Consider the following 15,503-nt stretch of genomic DNA (forward strand, 5'->3'; position numbering starts at 1 on the left):
AGCACCTGACTTACAACATTCCACTGATCTCACATTTCAGTTCCACATCTTTCCAGCTTGTTGATTTTATCCACCAATAACTTGTACAAATGCATGGAATAGAGCTCTGTGGTCACTACTGGATCAGTGACCAGCTTCTCGACACTGTTGATGGCCACAGAATCTCCAGGAGGAAGTTCATTGATAAACGCATTAATTTTCTTGAAGTTCTCGCAGTAGAATACCATACTGTTTATCCAAGATCCCCCAACGGATGACCAGATATTAGAGTTTGTTGAGTTCGTATTTTCAAGTTGGTACATTTTGAACAACATTGGTTGTACATAGCACATGGTCAGTGGTGCAACAAGAATGTTCAGTATGTACCGTTTTGTGGAATCCATTGTTTCTTCCAGTACAAATATTACAGGGTCGTCTCCAACAACGTCCAGGTGCCTCTATAAATATATGCTCGAAATTCCTCCTTTTTTGTTTGCCTTCTCTATGCTTTTCCAAACTTATGTGTTGCCTGATTTTCGTTTCTTGGTGTTTCACATCAACCAAAATCACATAATCGATGGAACAGAAAAGAACTTTCCATCTGTGCATACACCTCCATCTTTAAACTTTTTTGCTAAAATGTTCAGTTTAGATGCAGACAATTTTGCCATTTCCTAATGTCGCCAACACTGAACAAAAAAAGTTGAAATGGTTTTGCTCACAAGTCAGGGTAAAGTGATATACAGGTTCAATACACAATTTTCTAGATTGTTCCTTTCTTAGAAAAGAAAACACATGTTGCAGATTTTCAGTGAATCTGTTTACATTCTTAAAACAACCCTAAGGCTTAGTTGTTTAGTCCAGAAAATTCCACTTTACCCCCTTGCTCTCAACAAAAGAAGAGAGTAAGCTAATTATCGTATTTTTTTTCTCAGCATACATGGTCTGGTTTAATGAATTTGTTTTTTCCCCCCTCAAGTGAATGAATAAAAACCACCAAAAAAAGAGATAATTGTCAACATATTCTTTGAAAATGTAAAAAAGGGAAGAGCTGGGTACAAAATATATAATTTGGGTGCTAGTCACAGTTTTGGGGGCAGGTTTGCAATTTGGATGCATTTGAGTGCAAAACAATTTGGCAAGGAGTGGGTCTACCGCACTAAAACTTAGTTTGTCTTTTTACACTCTGCCTCTTCAAAAATCAAGTGGGTGCAGCACCCAAAAATCTGGACCTTGCTAATTATACACCAGTTATAACTTAAATTCCCTACAGATAGTGTTTTTAGACATCCAAATTTAACTAAACCTATTAATGCAATCATCAGATACCAATCTTCATCATTTTGCCTAAATTTTTTAATCATTAATTAATGAAAGCAGCTGAAATTTAGCTGGTTAAATTCTCAGTTACCATTTTATATTTAACCAACTGGGTTTTGTTGTGTTATATCATTTTAAACAGTTAAAAACCAGGGGCGTGCCTTGACATTTGATGATTGGAAAGCTATGTTTCTGTAAGAAGGGGCAATTAGTTAATTGCGCATCAGTGATGGTCTAGGGTCCATTCGTATGTGTGTGATGGCGGAAGAGACAAAGACGACAAGGATCTGACAAAACCGTTAATTTTAACATAAAATAAACGTACACTATATACAAAATAATTTGTTTTAGGACAATCAGCTATTATAACTTCCTGGGTGTCAATGTGCTTCTTTAATCGTCGATTAAAGGTGGCCCCGAGACAGTGGCATTGACAAGTCTGTAAGGCACGGAGAGACTTCATCTGTTGGCATTGGGGACACGGTCTAAGTCTGAAGTGGCACGGGTTACAGGTTGGCACAATAGACGAGAAATTGTTTTGTTTCGTATTTTTTTTTTTTTTTTTTTTTTTTTTGCACATTGACACGGCGTTTTGTTTATTCAGAACGTTAGCCGAGTGGGAGGCGTTCTCGATTGTCCGGGATTATATCAATCTCCGTTCTTTCTTTTGTCCATTTTGATTGATTGTTCAATCACTTCCTGATCACTCAATCACACTTCCTGAGTGGCTGGTCCCTCATTACTAAGTGTAACGCAACTTCTACCTGGAGCACGAGAAAGATCAAAATTGAAGAAGAATTCGATCTTCCACCAATCATAGGACAACTTCCTTCAGCAAGTTATGGTTTCTGCATCACAGTTTGATATAAACAATGGGTGTCCGACTATAAAGGATTTTTTTCCTATGTTTTTTTTAAACTAATAAATTTTTCTCTAAATTAACCATTTTTTCGCGTCTTTCGTGATAGTTCAAATCTGTCCAGTGCATCACATTTCCATAAAAATTTTAAACAAATACTGGAAATGACAAAAATAAACAATTTATGTACTTTAGTTCTAAAATACAAATAATACATACATAATACAAATTGATACAATACAAACAATGATAGAAAAACTTGTTTTTTTATATAATTTTTTACAAAATAACTATTTGGCTATTTTTTCCACAAAGTCGTTAATTACTTCATAAAAGTCACTGGTCGTTGATTCTATCAACGTATTTGAAAGCTCTTTCTATCAAAAGCAATGCTAGCGATGACAATTTTTTCTCTGACTGAGTGAGTGTTCCTGGCCAATGTATGAATTTGATTCATAGTCAAAAAACTGCACTCAATAGATGCACTGGTAGATGGTACCGTAAAAATTAATGATATTAAATCACATAATTCTTTTAGTATGTCTTTGTTCAGATCGTCATTAATTATAATACTTTTTATGTCTAACAGTTACTTGTCAATATAGACTGGACACGAATATAAATATTGCAATTCACTGCGTAATTTAGATAATTTCCCATAAAATTTACTTAATTTAAATAATTAAAACAGGCTTGTGAAAATTGTTTTTCATAATATTTAAAATTATTAACATCTAAAAGTGATAAAAATTCTAAAAATTTTGTCTGAAAATCTGTCAATATAATTATAATTAAATATAACTTCGCAAAGAAACATACATAAAAATAACATTGAATATTCTTTACTTTTTAAATCTTAAAACAATTCACTTAGTCAAATAGCTCCCTACCAGTGGCTAAGGGATAGAATTGTTGGAAGCATTATGGTGTGTAGCATCCACTGGCTAAACCGCCAAAGGTTGGGGCACTGTAAAGTGCATGCACCAATTCATATATTTTTGCCCATTGGGAATATGCATAGATGAATTTAGATTTGAATAGACAATAGCGATCTTATCGTTGTTTTTTACATATATTTTATTACAGATAATAATAAAAATAATAAATATTATTATTATTATATATTAATTAAAATATTAATTTTAAGTAATTCAAAGTATATTCAAATATGAAAATAATCGCCCAATATGTATTTATATTTTAGAAAATACAAGGGAAGCAGCGCTTCCACCGCTTCCAATGACAGCATGGCATTGTTAAAACCTATCATCATGTATAGTTGTTTGCTTTTTTTGGAAATCAAAACAAAAACTACTAAAATCCTAGTTCTTTCAAACTTTCGAGGCCATCCAAGCCTTCCTCAGAGGTCCAAATACATTTTGACAGAAATATAACAGATTACCTATCAACATGTAATGTTATAATGTTAGGATCTGTGTTGGGTTCAAAATCTCTGAAAGATCAATGTTGAGTTCAATTAGTTCATAAAACGTAGTTAAAAAAAGTAAGCATGACAGTATTAGGCAGAAATAACAAGGGCATACACAGTGAGAGACGGGGCAGCTGCCCCCTGGAAGAAAAGTTAAAGTGTAGTAATTGACACACAGCACAGACATATCAATTTAGTATCAGTGTGAATAATGAATATTGTGACTAAACTAGATCCATCTGTTGTGAAATCTTAGAACTATTTCACTATTCTTGCACTCGAAGATGCCAGATGGCTCTGGATTCTGAAATGTTCTAATAGCTTCTAGTAGTGAGACGTAATATACAAGATAGTTCCAGACTTTTCTAGCCACTCACTTATAGTATAAAAGACCCAACTGGGACAGTTTATTCAGTATGTTAGTCAGTTGAGTTGAGTAGTAAGTTCTAAATAAGTAAACAGTTGTACAACAAGGTGAGAAGTTTAGTAGTGTAGTGGTTACTAGTACTGTAAATGAATTATAATTCCAATTGGTGTTTTCCTTTCAGAGCCAACAGTGGTAGTAATTAATATTAATCATATTTGTTTTGATAGATAATAAGTACAAACCTTGCAAACCTGCAGTCATGACATTGATTTATTGTCAGCGTCAAATGGATACCAAGCAATTTTTTCAAAAAGGTAAGTTACATTCTCATGATGAATTTTTCTGATAACCTACCATAACTCTATTTTTATTCCATGATTTCCATACCTAAATAAACTAGAAGTGAATTTTGTGTCATGTTTTTAGGGACTACTGCTCAAAAGAGGAAAAAAAGATTGAGACAGTAGTAGTGGAAGCAATGATAACTATGACAAAACTGGAGTGCCATGATCATCTAAAGGTGACATTGGACAACCATCAAATTTTCCAGCACCAGCAGCAGTCAATCCCAAAACTGAAACAAATGATGGCTACCACAACAATGATCTGGGCCATTATGTTGGGCTAGCTACCCAGCAATCAGTAGCAAAGAAGAAGGAGTTGTTACAAAATCCCTGCATTCCACCAAGCAATTATGATTTTGAAACTGATGAGAGCCATTTGTGAAGAAAATTCAATCATGCTTGGTTAGATCAATATGTACCATGGCTAATATATTCCAAGTGGCTAAAAGGGGCTCTTTGCAAGCACTGTGTTGTTCCTCTCGTGTTGTTGGCACTGTTAGAGTAGTTTTGGGATCATTCTTGATCCCAAAACTACTCTATCAGGCCACTCACAAAATCAAGAATATGCACAAAGATTGCAAAAACATGTAACCACCAACTTCCACCAAACTGCAACAACTTCTGCAAAGACTTTTCTTGAAAATGTACCTGTGGACATCCGACTGAAAAGTTGTCACCTACAAACAATCAAAGAAAACAGGCAAATTTTGTCATTATTTCCTGTAGGCTATATTTTGCAACACACATGATATGCCTCATACCCCTGTATTCACCAACGCGAGTTAGAGTTAACTCTCGAGTTATTAGATAGAGATATCGAAACCGTGTTGTATTTTCTTATTACGTACAGACACAATGAAGTGACGTTTTTTTCCCAACACCAGGCTAGTTGAATCTTTTATTTAGTTATTTATTTAGTTATCTATTTTATTATGTTATCTCTTTCTTTTATTATACTAACTAAATAAAAGATTCAACTAGCCTGGTGTTGGGAAAAAAACGTCACTTCATTGTGTCTGTACGTAATCTCGAGTTATTGTTAAATTGGTATTCACCAACTCTGAATCCCGAATCAAACACAATAACTAACTCTATAAAATCAGCAAGTAGACAATAACTTTGGGTTTGATGCCTGCACAAAGTGATCTATTTCAGGGAAAAATGCAACATTAGATGAGGATTAAGCTGAGATGCTAGAAAATCTGAAATATCTAGATTATATAGATCAGGGGTGGCCAACTTTTGTGTACATAAGATCTACTTTTTATCGTAAAAATGTGTTGCGATCGACTTGTTGTCGTAGGCATAGTCTAAGTGGCGAGGGGGTGTGAAATACATACTATGTTTATACACTGTGCTTCACAGTACGAGGTGCACTCCCGCGAGCTATGGGTAGATAAAAAATGGTTTTGAACATATATTTTCCTTATTTTTTAAATCACTTATTAAGTTTTCAAGATATAGGCTCATAAAGAAAATAAATTTCCAGACCCAACTTTTGATATTTGCAGTTACGAGTTCATTCCGTACAGGCGGCACCTAAAAAAATCGATTTTTCGACACTTTCAAGATAGATTTTTATTAACTTAAAATATAATTTAATTTTTTTTATCAATTACAATGTATAAATTGTGGTACTATTTGTTCGTAAACTTGAAAAAGTGGTTATAAAACTGCACAGTACGGCTGATAATTTGATTATAAGATTTTACTTTTGCGATTTTTTTTTTGGGCGAGGAAAATTTATCATGGAAGAATGATATAAGACTTTTAGACTTATTTTTTGCTAATCTATCAATAGCTCGAGGGAGTGCTCTTTGTACTGAAACACCCTGTATATCTACCCATGTAAAAAACAACGTAATTATTTAACGGGCCAAAATACTCACGTCCGGGGGAATTAAAACAACATGAGTAATTATTAACAATATTTATTAATTCAAATTAGCTACTGATAAAGACAGATTTAGAATTTATTTTATTACGTTACATTAATGGGAGGACTGAGTTTGCACGTCTCTTACCAAGGAAACATAATTAGGTGTATATCCTGACAAAGATAATAATAATGATTCTTCAGTATGGAAATCAGTCCGGACAGAATGTTTAGTCTTCGTTAACTTTAAGTATGAAAATGCCAATTCACACAGGTATGTAGTTCCGAAACAGGAATAAATATATTTGCTACATTTGGTGATTCTGGGATATTTTTCTCAATTGACGTATTTCCAAAAATCCTAAAATATAGAGGTCTGTTGCCGAAAACGCTCACTTATCAAGTAAATAGATAGGTAAGAAAAGCCATAATTTAATTTAAAACATAAAGAACAGGTACTTACATTTTAAACAAATGAAAAATTGAAACTCAACGTTGTCACCGTGGATAAACAATATTGATTAATAATAATAATATTGTTAATACTAAAGAAAAGAAGCTACCGCATGACAGTATCAAATATTCAAGCTAAATGGCTGTGTTTTCTACGAGTCCAGTCATAACTGCATGCATATTGTTGCTTTTGCACGTTACGTTCATGCGTTGCATTCAGTTACAAGTGTAACACATTAAGTCAAGACATCGTGAGCGATCGACCAAAATTGGCATCGCGATCGACTTGTTGGCCACCCCTGATATAGATCATATGGAACGAAGAAGTTGGCGGATCATTTCTCCAAGAAGAAATGATCTTGAACAATTGGATGATTATGACTTTCTATGTCAATATCGTTTGCCAAAAGAGAGCGTAAGAAACATACTAGAACGAATTGGTCACAATTTAGTTTCTATATCATCGAAAAATTAGGCGATGTTGCCGATGAAACAACTGTTGTTGGCTCTACGTTTTTATGCCATGGGAACATTTCAGTTGGTCGTAGGCGATTTAAATGATTTAAGTCAATCATCTGCTTGTAGAGTGATTAATAGAGTGAGTTTTTTAATTGCTCAAATCTCAGCAGTTTATATTCAGTTTCCGTGAAAATGTACATTCATAATCTCTGATAAGAGAAAGAAGATAATTAATAAATGTACAAGAATTTTACTATGTCTCTATAACCACCTCATTCTTCAGGTTTATGATATACAAACTTACCATGTGCAAGTACCATATCAGGGGAAACTGTTGACTGATGAGGGGCAAAAAAGCCCGAAATGAGTAAAAGATACCATATCAACTAAATAAAGGTGGAAAAGAAGCCATGTGATTGGTTAATAACACGATCTTTAGAAGTGTTGAACGCGAGAAGTTTTTCAGCCATTATGTCTGAATTATTTAAAACAGGAGAAGGGTTTCCTCTTCCTGTTTTAAATAATTCGGTTTTTTTCTGTCACTGTTCTTTTATGGCTTTCTTTTTTAAATTTTTATAACAGTCCCACAGCTGTTTGCTTTTTCTAAGCGTGACACCCAGGATACCATTACATTCTTTTGTTAGTACTTTCCACATGTCTCTCTTCTGTTCGGAAGAAACCACGTTTGTTTTTTTGTTTTCAATTACAGATTTATACTTCTCGACTAATGCGAGTAGAATTTCTTTTTCAAAATTTGTAAAATTACAGCGTACACTGTTATCCGTTTGACTCTCCGTCATTTTCTACACGTTTTCTTTCAATCAATCACAACTCTGCTTACGAAAGAAGACTTGTTTAATCTCGAATGCAGGATTGTTTTAAAACATTAACTCTAGAGTAGCAAAACTAGAGTTATATTCTTATCTGAATACAAAAGAAGAGTAACTCGTAATCTGACTTTGAGTTACATCTAAACTGGAGTTTGCCAACTCTCTGTTTAACTGGCATTGGTAAATACGGTTAGGGGAAAAGAAGCTGATGGAGGAATTTTATTTGATTTGTTGAATTTATGAATCGATTCTGGCAATAAAAAAATTGAGAACATCTGAAAAAATGTCATTTACACATCACCAAAAACACAAAACAAATTAATAGGTTCATGGATGAAGTTATTAGGAAGAATGTATTAAATGTTAAAAAAACTATGGATTAAGCAGTCTTAGCTGACGAAACAGCAGACATAGCTGGGAAACAACAACTATCAATTGACTTGAGACTCAATGATGAAAGCAAAGAAAAAATCCGAAAAGATTTTGTAGGTTCTATGGAACTAAAAGCATAAGAAGCCTCATCAATCACAAAAGCAATTGACAATTTTTTGGTTAGTTATAATCTTCCACCTGAATATTGCATTGAATTTGGTTTCGATGGCTGGACAACAATCAAATTTTCTCAAACACTACAATGGCAAGCAAAGAGGGTAGTGTACTAGCAACTTTAAGGAAGAAATATTCTCAAGAATTATATCACTGCTCAAGCCACAAACTCAATCTTGTGGTGAACAATGCAAATGAGGTACCAAAAATTAGAAATACTATTGCCACTATAATAGATACAATAAACTTTTTCAGAGAATTGACTGTTTGTAGGAATTATGGTCCAAATCTATGAGAAATGTGTGAAACAAGATGATCAAAGAAATATAAATCAATTTGAAAATTTTCTCAAAATTTCCCAGAGCTTGTGAAAGTGCTAGGAGAATTATCCATGGAGGGAAATTACATCACAAGAAAATCTGCACACTAGCTGCATTCAGTGGTTACAAAACCATTGTTCATTGTTGCCCTAATCACTATAGCAAAATACTGAGCAGTGCTGTAACCAGTAGTTAATAGCTTGCAAGCAAAGACCATGGATTTAATCATGGTGAGAGAACACATTACAGAAATCCTTGACATACTTAAAAACAACTGTAAGGACACAGATCGGATCACTGGCGAATCACTTAAAAAAGCACAAGACATGGCAATGGAATTGAAAATAGAAATTTGTGTTCCATGTCTTGCTCATTAGCAAAAACACAGAAGCAATCTGCCATCAGACAATGGCTATAAATACTAGAGACATTCACTAATTATACCATATCTGGATTTGCTTATATCATTGTTAAATATTCAGTTTTCCCAAGAAAATACCCCAGCCTTTGCATTAGCAAAACTACATCCTTTATACATAACCAAAATTAGTATTACAGATTTACACAAAAACACAAAACTGTTTACAAATGTTTATGAGTTGAATGATGTCACCGAAAAACTGGATCTTTGGAATAATTTGTAGATAAAGAAGAATTTATCAGAAGACAAATTAAAGGATAAAGAAATCCTTGAGCTGTTTAACAAACCTAATATTTTTTTTTCCTGCCATGAGAAAATCATTTAATATCATGAGCACTATGGGAGAGAAAAGACTGACTGTATTGTGTTTGTTGCGTGTCCATTGAAATTTTGTGAAAGAACAGAGATAGTGGAAAAGAAAGTTATAGAAAAATTTTTGGTATATCTAAGAAGATTATTGCTAACATAAAAATCTAACTCAGTTAACTACATGGTAAGCAGTAGGTCCTTATATAAAGTGGTAGCATGTAGCATTAGTTTGTTAATGAATAATAAAAACAGTTTTCAATAGTTTTGAGTTTTATTTTGTAAAAAATCATTGTGTTTCACTTTCCTTCCCCACTTCCTTGAAACTAATATGAGTTGCTCCCCTCTAGTTCAGATCCAGGGTACACCCTTGACAAATAACCAAATTTATTCTTAAATGTTTTCCTGAGTGTATTTTAACTCGATCAAAGCAACAAAATCTATCTATGGCATCTATGGCAAAAAGTCCTTTCTGTATGGATCATGTAATACTTTTGATTACCTACAGATAAGACCAGATAGGTCATACTCTCACTACGCCAATGGGTCTGTTAACAAAACAACAAAACAATTCTTTTTAACTCTTAATCACTTTTTAAATCACAAAAGAATATGATATGATCTTGAATAATAATTTCTTGGATCAGATTATATAAAATACACTACACAAAAGCAAAAATTATAATTTTGATTATGCAAAGTACTGTAGTATATACTAGATTTACATTAGAAAGTTCATTCATCTCAAAAATAGAGCTAAGTTTGGAATATAATATAGTACAGACTATCCGAGGTAATGTGAACGAATGCCATCTCAAATAATTGAAAACTGGTATAAAACAGACAACCACGACTATTTTGTCTTACTTAATCTCAAGTAATCGTGTCGTAAGACAAGATTACTTTTGAGCTCAAGTAATAAAGTTAAAATCATGTAAATACTACAGTATCTTCATTACAGTATGTACAGATTTATTCCCCATTTTTGTCACTTTTTCTAGTGAACACTAAAAGCATCTGCACACTGTAGTACCTTTACTAGTCATTGGCATAGCCAGGGTTTTGTTATACAAAGCCTAGTAGAGGCTGTAATTTTCTGGGGAGGGGCACCAGGTTATCTGGGGGGCAGTGCCCACTCATGCCCCTTCCTGGCTACGCCCATGACTACAGTATTTATGCACATAGTGCATTCACAGCAAAACTTTAAAGAATTGAAGGGATTGATGGGTAAATGGAACAACCCACAATAGAAAATATTCAAGGAACAGAAAAATTAATTTCAGTTCACTGGCACTTTAATTAAAATGAAACATTTTGGTTAATGTTACCTTAGGTAGCCAAGATAGCAACTCGTCTCTGATTCCAGCAAGATAACAGTGCGATGTACGTTCTAACCTGACCTAGCCTAACCTATTTTAATAAATTACCATAATTATTAGCAACCAAATTATTAGAATAGGTTAATTTAGATTAGAACGTACATCCCAGTTTCCTTGCTGGAATCAGAGACAAGTCGCCATCTTGACTACCTAATGTAATATTAACAGACATAATTGCTCGTACAGAGCATCTATAACTCTCGAGAATAACAAATCCCTCATTCAAAGTTTAATCTTACCAAACTTTCATATCAAGATTATGGTCTTGCACGCACGCGCACACACGAACTGTATACAAACAAAATATTCAATTTCATTATATTACTCATGTGTAATTAAATAAATATAATTAAATTAAATAAAAATATTTCTTTCATAAATCCTCAAATGATATAGTGATCTTAGGCCTAATCACGTACCTTTCTTACAAAACTGCACGATAGTTACGACAATATAAACACATTCTTAACAGATTTATAATAAATTTATCATTAAGTAATCATAAAAACTTACCGAGCTTAAAACTTATAAAAATTTTAATTGAAACAAAACTAAAATACTCTCATCAAACACGAAACGTCGCGGGAGAAATAATTTATAAAAAAATTCTAGTTGCCAGATCTCGATTAAATATAATAATAACAGATAATCAAAAACTTAAATGTATTATATATTAATATAAAAAAAATTTCAATATTCACGAAATAAATATCGACAATCTTTAAAAATTAAAAAATATAATTATAACATAATTTGATTTCCCCTTCCCATTTTAGTCAAGCGAAAGCACACAGACAGCAGAATTAATAAAAATGATGCGAACTCAAAAGAACGCTTCAAATCAATCAATTTTCATAGCACGAACTATAAACTCAATTGTTCGCAGCAGCAATCTTGGATCGCTCGAAACAAATTGTAAGAGTTTTATTGTTGCGTCGCTACGAAATTTTAAGTAAAACGTTTGGATTGTTTTAAATCGAATTTCGTGATATTTCCGATAATCAGTCTCCGTTGCTGAAGAGACGAATTATCGCGGATCATTACTTGCATATGCATTCACGTTAACAGTAATAAGTATTAAAAAATCTAATATTGTCGTGTTTCCTGTCCGTGTATGAACGAATAAAAATCTCGATACTATGATGATCCTTCGTACCGAAAAAACAATACATCTGAAGTTTAGTGACGAATTTTCAATGTATTTTGTTGTGATTATAAACACTATTCTAGATACGTTAGACAAAAGAAAAGAAAAAGTACGATTATATTTATATGTTATTTTTCTAGGAGTATATTTTTTGTGTGTTCATTTCGTGAGAGGGCCCTTTAGCATATATATTTAACTGCAATTTAAAAGAACTGTATACCTATAACTGCGCAGTGTCGTTTTTCTGTATGTCAGTTTGTCTATGCTGAAACTCGAGGAATGACTAAGATAGACGGAAGACGACAGCACGTAGGAGCTTTGATTAACTAAATACTAGCTTCCGCTGCGAACCGATGGTCACGTTATTTCAATCGGAAATTTTTTTCCTGAAATGAGTTAGACAGACGACAGTAGGCTATTCATGTGAAAGGTAAACAACGGCGGCATTGCCTTGTTCTGCAGAGAAGACGACTGCGATGTGGTATTTATCTGACACGGCCGATGACGATGTTTCTATCGGTGCTTTATGTTGGAATAGACGTTTGGAGAGCAGGGTGTTAGTGTCACCGTGGCGCAATCGGTTAGCGCGTTCGGCTGTTAACCGAAAGGTTGGTGGTTCGATCCCACCCGGGGACGAAGATTTTTTGTTGGTTTTAGGTAATTATTTTGACTTTTTGTGTTACACTTACCTTTATGAATGTCGTCGGAATATTTTCAACATTTATTTTGCTGGTTTTATTGCTCCGTTGTCGATATTTCACCAACTTCTGATTTTGGTCGACCGTTACAACGACCTTTGACCGGCGCCATTTCACTACGAAACGACCGTTACAGCGACCTTTGGACCGGGACCTTTCGTTACTAAACACGAATATAGTCATTTTATTTCTGACTTTCTTCAGGTGAGCGATCTTTATTACTCTTGCAATGGATTCCCCGATGTCGTCCCCTACATCTACAAGGGAAAACCATGCTTTGGTCTACTCTACGGTTGACGACGAACCCCAATTAGCGACCGTTATAAATGGCACCCGCCATGTTGATCCGTCCGAAACGGGCATCGGAAGTGTCGTCTCGACCACCGATCTCACCTCAGCGACTACACGCCGTAGCTCAAGAAGGAAGAATTGCACATCTTCGAAGTCGGCAATGGGAAATAGAAATAAAACCACAGTCACGAACTCCCCCCTTCCCAACCGAGAGTGAATAAACGCAGACAGCGAGGAAGGCCGAAGAAATCTACACTTCCTACCTCCGAGATCGACGACACTATCATCCCAGTGGTCCCGATTCCAACGGATGCAGCCATCTCCGATCCCGTCCATGTTCCAGAAGCGCCGATCAGTAGCTCCGACATCCAGGACTCTTTTCACTCCGACCACCCCTCCGTCAACAAACACACCTTACAGTGTGCTTTCAACAGGAACTCCGCGGTTTTCCCTTGTCTCGCAGCCGGTTGCAATAAGCTATTTTTCGGTTTACACTCTCTTATGTCGCATTCGGGCATGGTACACAACTTACTTCTCAACCCTATCTGGTCCTGCAACACGTGCCAACTGTCTTTTAAAACTCGTTTAAAACTTCTTGACCACGAATTCTCCGCGCACCAAGTCGATTTTCCTTTCGCGGCCAACCCTTTAACTCCCGATGAGTTACCGTTGGGCTCTCGGGCGGTGGATTATTTCGTTAGGAAAGGTGTCACCAAATTCCCCTGTATCTTCGGTTGCGAGATCGTCACCGACAGGAAGGACTCCCTCATAGGGCACACGCTTACGGTCCACGAAACTCTCCTAAGAGTAATTACCAAGTGTGATGCTTGTTGCTTTAGCACCATCGACAGCAATGAGTTCTCCAGTCACAAGGCCAAACGCTGCCCTATTTCTATTTCCGGTCCGCCGATTTCGATTGTTTCGTCGGATCGTCTAAAAGATCACCTTAAAGACGCTGTCGGTCTCGTCGGTTGGAATCTGGTTAACGTCAGGCACTTCCTCGAGCTCCGCGACCTCTACTTGGTTCTTGAGGCCATTGACAACGGCCTGGAAAGTTTGAGAGAGACGCCCGGTGCTAAAATCCCTTTCAAAAGAAGCAACATGGCAAGATGTCAAAAATCAATCCAAGCAGCCGACCAACATCCGATCGGTAGCCAAATTCTGGTCTCCAATGTTACCAATGTGCCACAGGAAGGAACCGTCACCTCTGATCTCGGTACTCCCCCGTTACCTGCGCCGCCGGTACAGGATGCCGACTCCCGCAACATCTGTGATGTTCCTGCAGCATCCACGGTTTCTCAGCCCCACCGTTTTACGGCTCCTCCTATTCCCACTCCGTCCAATCTAGCCAACGCTGCCTCTTCCTGCCCCGATTTGGCTGCTCCCGTTTCTCCTACTGTGATCCCTCCTCCATCGTCACCTACCGTCCCCGTTTCTCCATCCTCCAGTTCCACCCACCACAGCTCTCCCTCGCCGCCTAGGCCTCCTAGCGCCTCGGTTGTTCGGTCTCCCAACAACCAAATTTTGGCTCCCGCCCCAGTCTCCACCATTTGGCCCCCATCCGCCCCCAAAACCCGTCTTCCCTCCATGGCGCTCCGGATTCCCGCTGGCAACTCCGCAATCCGATCATCAAATCCGCCGAGGAATGGGAAAAGGCTTGTTTCGACATCACTGAATTAACTAACGCTCATTCGGTCTGCGAAGATGACTCCTGGGAAGAGGTGGAGCGTAAAGATCACGCTCTCAGAGACTCGCTCTACACCTACATTTGGTCTCTAACACATCCCTCCAGCCAAACCGTTAGTTCTGTCTCCCATCTCAATACTACTCGCTCGGGTTCTACCCCGCAGGTCAACTGTTCTAGGGAGGTGAATCCGGTTCAACAAGAAATCATGGACATCAATGCTCGCTTAAATGAACGGAACCTAACCTTTAGGCAAAGAGGCGACCTTCTGAGAAGACGCAGGAAACTCCTCTCGGACCGCTCGGCTTCCTTTTGGCGTCGTAAATTCAACTGTAGGCCGAAGCAGGTATTCGAGGAGCTGATCGCCGGGTCCACATCTCCTCGTTGTCTTCTATCTTTGTCCAACATACAAGTGGCGTTCCGTGAAAGGTACTCCCGGGAAACCGGCGGTAACACGCAATCTGAGGAATCTATTAGTGATGGCCATGTTCAGTTACGTCCCCCTTCTCTCGAAGACATCGACCACGTACTTAAGAAAACTCATGGTAGTTCCAGCGCAGGTTACGACGGCATCCCTTATGCCATCTGGAAACGCTTCCCCGCACTTAAATCGTGGTTACTTAATCTTTTCGCAAGATGCTGGAGAGAGAAAAGGATTCCAGATGCCTGGAAAACCTCTAAAACTATTCTGTTATATAAAAAAGGGGACCTTAACTCTATTAACAACTGGAGACCCATTACCATTCAACTGACAATAGCCAAACTCTATTCTTCCTGCATTGCCCGCAGCATCAG

The 15,503-nt window shown here is 36.6% G+C and overlaps 1 non-coding gene across 1 annotated transcript; it reads left to right on the plus strand.

Moving 5' to 3' along the window:
- Positions 1-12,597: 12,597 nt before the first annotated feature.
- On the plus strand, positions 12,598-12,671 carry TRNAN-GUU (transfer RNA asparagine (anticodon GUU)). Its single transcript has one exon. It is a non-coding gene; the product is annotated as a tRNA-Asn (tRNA).
- Positions 12,672-15,503: the final 2,832 nt, after the last annotated feature.

The sequence above is a fragment of the Centruroides vittatus genome, unplaced genomic scaffold (assembly GCF_030686945.1).
Source record: "Centruroides vittatus isolate TY-2023 unplaced genomic scaffold, ASM3068694v2 contig_19, whole genome shotgun sequence".
NCBI classification, from domain to species: Eukaryota; Metazoa; Arthropoda; class Arachnida; order Scorpiones; family Buthidae; genus Centruroides; species Centruroides vittatus.